A 7,652-nucleotide genomic window follows, 5' to 3' on the forward strand; every position below is an offset into this window, starting at 1 on the left:
TTAATGGGGTTAAGTCCTGCAAAGGTCGAGATGAATTCTACTGCAGACATGACTGCATCATGTCCGGTATTTAGCGTATAAGTACATCTTATACGGTATTGGTCGCCACTATAAACAGACCAATAGCGCTATTTGCCGCACATATTATACGGAACTGATATCCTTCGAAATCGATGGATATTGCAGTATATTCATTCCGTATACGGCCACTATAAACAGACAAGGATTAACGATACCGTTATTCAAGGAAGTGGAGTAGGGTCATATAACTCTCCGAGCTCAAATTTGTCACTGTAGTAACACATCAGCTACAAATATGGTACGGTACTGTAGCAATAATGTTAAAAAGTAGGCCGGTATCGTTTCGACGGCACACTATTTGAAACTGGCACCATATTTGTGTCTCCCACATTGCATTGCGGTGACCTCGAACACGCTGAGTTCAACCACCTCGGATTCAGAATAGCGCTATTGGTCGCCACTATAAACAGCCGAGATAACGGATATGTCACATTCCAGCCTAATCCCATATGCGTATAAAGATACCGTATAAATACCGTACACCACTATAAACACGCTCATGACGAGCTGGTAGGCTGCGTTCACATAGAAGTATACTATTCGGGTATACGGTGCACGTTTTACAGGTGCACGCGTATATAGTTAAATCGAGCAAGGCAATTTCATAGTACAGGGTCACATAAGGCTACGATCGCATAGAAGTATACTATTCGGGTATACGATGCACGTTTTGCAGGTGCACGCGTATAGATTAAATCGAGCAAGGTAATTTCATAGTACCGGGTCACATAAGAAGCTATTCGAAAAGGCCGTATACCTGCGTATAGTATAGTATAGTGGGAATCGCGCATGTTCGATTTTAGTGCAGCGTATACCGTCCAAATTTTAAAAACCTAAACCATATGTGGGCAAATTCATTTTTTTAATAGATGCACTATCTAATTCTGCACATTATGACACCTCATTGAATGCAATGTGACCTCAAGAAGTAAAGTTACAAGCATTTAATAAGACGAAGAAAATGGGTAAACTGACATACTCGCTATTCGCTATACGAAATACGCTCATTCGATCAGGCTGAGTTCACATAGTATACTCCTATATGAACTCAGCCTGAACGAATGAGCGTATTTCGTATAGCGAATACCGTATACCGTATACTTCTATGAGCGTGTTTATAGTGGTGTACGGTATTTATACGGTATCATTATACGCATATGGGATTAGAATGGAATGTGACTTATCCGTTATCTCGGCTGTTTATAGTGGCAATCAATAGCGCTTTTCTGAATCCGAGGTGGTTGAACTCAGCGTGTTCGAGGTCACCGCAATGCAATGTGGGAGACACAAATATGGTGCCAGTTTCAAATAGTTTGCCGTCGAAACGATACCGACCATTTATAAAAACATTATTGCTACAGTGCCGTACCATATCTGTAGGTGATGTGTTATTACAGTGACAAATTTGAGCTCGGAGAGTTATATTACCCTGCTCAACTTCCTTGAATAACGGTATCGTTAATCCCTGTCTGTTTATAGTGGCCGTATACGGAAAGAATACACTGCAATATCCATCGATATCGAAGGATATCAGTTCCGTATAATATGTGCGGCAAATAGCGCTATTGGTCTGTTTATAGTGGCGACCAATACCGTATAAGATGTACTTATACGCTAAATACCGGATAATCTGGCTCACTATAAACACGCTCTATGAGCGTGTTTATAGTGAGACAATCTTTCCGTTATTTAGCTAAACTACCGCGCAGTCTATATTTGTTTATGTTTTACTAACCATTGCAAATCTAGACTACGCGGTAGTTTAGCTAAATAACGGAAAGATTGTCTCACTATAAACACACTCTATGTGAACTCAGCCTTATGCAGTCATTCACTGTTGCTTGATAGATTATGAGAAACCAAATTATACCAAACAGTATTGATATTCGCCGTGCTTTTATGCTCGATCGAAGTTTGTTCCTTTGTTATGCTAAATCCTTTCCCTATTTTATGCTGAATCTCGAAGCTTGTTCCTTTGTTTTTTATATGCTAAGTGAGCATCCTCCTTTTTCTCAACTTTCCTGGCCCTTCCTATCACAGACAAAGAGGGTCTGTGTTCCTATAGGGGCCTACAGCTGAATGAGCATGAAAATAGTGTATCCCACATCACACCACTCCACGCCATACATAAATTCTGCCAGTCACATTTCCCCAATATGACATTTTTTAAAAGTAAAATTTTAATTTCAATTTTACTTCATTAAAGTTTGGTGGAGGCGGGGTTCGAACTCAAGGCGGCGGACTGCTTTGGACACACTATGAACCTAGCGCCTTAGACCACTCGACCACTTGTCTTCTTGGAATTCATTTGAAACTTATTTGAAGATATAATCGCAACTTCAACATAGGCCTACCACGTGACAAGCAAAGGCAGAAAACGTACCATATTTTGGAATTTTATTTCAAATAAAAACATTTATGTGTATTATTAGCGCTCAATTGTTGTTAACTGCGTGTTTTATACAAAAAAAATCCAACGATAAGCATGATAACTGGGCGTCTATATGGACAATACATTATATCGATTTTGACACGTGCTTGTGTCTCAGTACATTTCCATGGTCAGTAAAATACTATAGAGGAAAACCTACCATTTTCTTGTATACACGTTCGATGTTTTGATCAAGTATGTGAATATTCGACATTAGACCCAATTTTTTTTTTCAGGAAATAAAAGATTAGATTACCATAAAAACGAAACAGTAATCTTTTGCCGGGTCTAATGTTATTTATACATAGATTTTTCAACGTTTTTTCTATCCTTATTCTTGCTCAATTAAAAAAATATTTTGGCGTATATAAAATTGAAATAAAATTCTCTGCCTCATAAACGACATCAAATATGCCACAATAGGGTATCACGAATCGTTATATATGATGTGCAGTTAATATTCATATTTTCTTTTATACAGAGGATGCTTCAGTTTTGACAGGAAAAATATTTTCTTGAAAACCCTCTCACTCGGTTATTTTAAAAAGGTAACCACGCTGCCCTAGAATGTGCAATAAATTAGCATTAAAATTTTTCTTATTCTAACAGCAAGCGTTTCTAGAATGTATTATGGCGAAATGTGGTGTAATCCCACATAGTGTATCCCACTATCAAGCTACTAGTGAAGACGATTCCACAAAATAATCCTAATCCAGAGGGATAAGCCGATCCGGGAAGCCGATTACGCTATTCAACGCGAGTCATGGGATGACCAGCACAACAGCCCACTCATTTGCATTTGAACATCTTTTGTGTTTACCATGCAGCACTGAACACACACACAATATCAATGGGGTTGTCTATAGTAGACTATAGTCGTGTTCACACAGTCGGACTTAAATCACTTATTACCGGTCTTAAATTACGTCGGTAATAGTATCGGATATAAGTGGCAGTGTGAATGAGCGTCGGATATAAAAAAATTACTATATCCGACGTAATGTGCTTTAAATCCGACAATTTGTTCACACAGTCGGACTTAAATTACGTCGGTAATAGTATCGGGTATAAGTGGCAGTGTGAATGAGCGTCGGATATAACTATATCCGACGTAATGTGCTTTAAATCCGAAAATTTAAGGCTGAAGATGACCAGGGTTAAGAGCTGTTAAGACCGATCGAAACGTTATGTCCGGTAATAGTTATTACGTGTGGACATGCAGCACTATTGGGCTGTCGGATATAACTGTGAGTATATCACTCGCGCAAAATTTTAAGCAGAGTCATAGGCGTAGATCCCGGGGATAGGGGAGGATAAATCCCCAATATTTTGCCAGGGGATGGTCCATACAATCACCCCCCCAAATGTTGACGCCTGATAATGGGTTTCTGACCAAAATTAACCTCATTATTTGCCCATTTTTTGCCCCATAAGTGCAAATTTTCGCGCGCTTCGCGCGCATTTATTCTACTTTTACACCATTATTTCATCAGTTTAGCTTCAAAATAGCAAAATTTTTCACCCGCTTCGCGCACAATTGAACCAAAAACTTATTCTGTCGCCAAAAGGTGCTAGATTGACTATACTTGAATTTTTTTTCCAACTCCATCCCCCCAATGTCAAAAAGAAATCTACGCCACTGAGCAGCGTAATTTACTGCGTGATGTCATCATGGCTGCAGCTGCAAATATTAATATAAATAAACGCAATAGAGGGGTCAATTGGAATGACAAGGGAACATTGGCTATCCTCAAAATTTGGAGAGACATGGAAAGTATTTCTGGGATAAAAAAAAGCTTTGGGAAGAGATAGCCACGCTATTACATGACAAGGGGGATTCCCCATACGGTCGGGGGAGCAGATACATGCTAAGATAAAGGCACTGAAAACTCTCCATCGCACCCTCCATGATCGGGTAAAAAGTTCAGAGCAGGAGCAATTGACCATCCTTATAGGGATGACCTACACGAGTTTCCAGGGGGGGGGGGGTAGCAAATGTAAACACTCCAGAGGGCTCAGTGGGGGGGGCAGTATGGTCATGGAAGTAGATGGAGATGACATTTATTAAGCCATAAGCATGATAACAGAAAGGCATGTAATTGGATTTTATAAGATGATTAGGGGGTCCCAAATATACGGAAAGAAAAATAAGGGGTGTCATAAAATATTTTTGATGACCAAAATGTAGGGAGTCACAACACAACATGACTACAGATAGTGTGTTTATTTTATTCCAAAAGACTGATGCCTGTTTGGGGGGGTGCAAACGGTGGGGGTCATAAAATATTTGCTGACGAAATAGGGGAGGTCGCAATTTTCTTGAAGCCGACTTTTTGTAAATTTGGGAAACAAAAAAAAAAAAAAAAATAGCATGATGATGGGAGTCATTGTTATTTTTTATTTTTGTCATTTTTCAAAGATGTCCACCATGTAGGGCCTACATGTATAAAATGCGATATAGACCTGTAAAAGTCTACTGTAAAATAGGACTACTTTGTCAAACTAAAATAATAATAATAATAACAATAACAATAATAATAATAATAATAATAATAATAATAATAATAATAATAATAATAATAATAATAATAATAATAATAATAATAGAACCTACGTAAATACAAAATTGGTCTGAATTTTGGAACTTTTGAATTTGCATTTTTCTTACATGACATACCTACCGCATTGTCTGTAATTTTTTCTAAAGAGGGGCGTTTATTGAAAGTGAATTTTCAGCGAAAAAATTTAAAATCGGGTTAAATTTTCTGATGATGCTCATGTAGAAATGAGGGATTTATGACCGGTAATAGGCTTATCGGACATAACACGTCGGACATACGATGGCGAAGTTACGCAATTTATCGGATTAATTACCATAGCAATAGGTGAAAACAATTTTGAACATATAGATTGAATACAATACTGGTCTTTTCAAAGATACTTATCTTACAGGTGCAAGCAATCATCATGATTCTCCTATTTCTATGGTAGTTAATCCGATTATTACGTAACTTCGACAGCGTATAGCGCTATTGCCGACAAATGTGGACGCGCTAAGGGATTAGCGGAAATATTTAATTCGATCAGACATAAGCCTAGATAAAATATTACCGGTAATAAGTGCATGTGTGAACACAGCTTATCTAACTGAACTGACCCGTTGCTAAAGAGGCCCTATATGGTGATCTTGGATGGCAAACTATTGCCACAGAGAACCTATTCTTGAGAGGGCACTCTATTCACGTGGTTTCTTTTCCAACGCTAAAAGATCACGAATTTTGGTGGCTTGCAAATGAAAAGTGTGCGCACTATCGATTGATTACGTAACTGTTATGAATAATTTATTAGGTTTTTCAATGCAATCGCCTCGGCCCATTAATACATATTATCTGTATTGATCAAAGTACTTGGAATAGCAATCCGGTGAGTTCACTGAACTACGCCCTAATACTGATGGAGTTTTAATAGCGTTTCTCCTCTCCATACACAGTTGAACAAATACAATAGATGAAGGTCAACACGTATGACCTCCTATGTGACATGTTATACGTGATGTACAAAAACCTGAATATATGATAAAGATCAGTATTGGTTTGTGCATATGAACTGCACGTTTGCGTTGCTAAATATTACTCATTATATATTATGACAAATATTGGTATTATGACAATACGGTGTATACATTGTATATAAAACGACTAATAGATCCTGCTGTCATGGCGTCAGGTCAATGTTCATCATATCCCGTATGTTTACTAAAATTCACTCATATTTGAGACAAATTGCTGTGCCCATTTTATAGGTGCACAGGTAGATCCGTGTTGTTTTTTATGTTCATTTCTTTTTAATGAAAGAATTAAGGTCTTCCACTGCACGGGGGCCACAAGGGTGATACTAATTTTAATGCTATATTTTCAAAACGAATACGTGTTCCCGGTTGGCTCTATAGCGATTTCACAGAAAAGTTATTTCTAGTACAATGCAGCGTCGGACTCTAGCTGAGAGCGTAGCCATAAGTCATTATAGACTCCAATAATGGCTCTCCATACACAAATGAACAAACACAAAAGAGGGTTTTTTTAATTTCCCCCTTTTTTTTTTAATTTCCCTTTTTTTTTAATTTCCCTTTTTTTTTAATTTCCCATTTTTTAAATTTCCCCAAGTAAAATAAAATTTGGCAGAGGCGGGGTTCGAACTCACGGCGCAGGGCTTTGGATACTCTGTGGGCCTAGCGCCTTAGACCACTCGGCCACTTGTCATGTTGTTATGCATATGAAACTTATTTGAACATATGGTCGCAACTTCAACATAGGCCTACCACGTGACAAGCAAAGGCAGAAAATGTACCATATTTTGGAATTTTATTTGCTAAAAACATTAATGTGTATTAATAGCGCTCAATTGTTGAGAAATCCGACAATAATAAACATGATAAAAGGGCAATTATTATACATGCACAATACATTATCGATTTGAACTCGCTAGGCCGTATGGCCGCACCGGCTGCACGTGCTATAATACTCCTATATACCGGGCCCGGGATACCGGGTATATACATGTGGTTCACATTATAGAACCTGCCATTTTTCGTGCATACACGGTCTGGATTTTCGCAATTTATAGGATAATTAAATCCGTGATTTTCCGTGTCCACTGTAAAGCACTAGGCCTATGGCCAGAATCTTGGATCGTAGGCCTAAAATTAATGCTAGAATTGATTGTTTAATGGTTGATTACTGCTAAATAATCACTTTTCTTTGTTTTATTTTACAAATCAACACAAAAGTTAGACATTTTATACAGTTTTTCACTATTTGGTGGCATTTTCAAATTTCCCTGAGCAAACCCCGACATAAGATGAGTTTTTAACATCTTTTTAAACATAGTTACATTTTTAGCAGTTCATTCCATAGACGTGGAGCTGCAATTTCAAATGACTCATGTGCTCTTATTTTGTTTCTTGAAGAAGTTGCATGTTTCCAGATCGAAGAGTAGGCCTACGAGTGGGAACATAATTTGAAAGAAGTTCAGATAAATATGACGGAGCAATAGGCCTATCATTATTACATTTATATACAATCAACATAAGTTAAACAACAATTCATTGGAACACAGGAAGCCAATGCAGTTCTTTACCAGT

The sequence above is a fragment of the Amphiura filiformis genome, chromosome 2 (genome assembly GCF_039555335.1).
Source record: "Amphiura filiformis chromosome 2, Afil_fr2py, whole genome shotgun sequence".
NCBI lineage: Eukaryota > Metazoa > Echinodermata > Ophiuroidea > Amphilepidida > Amphiuridae > Amphiura > Amphiura filiformis.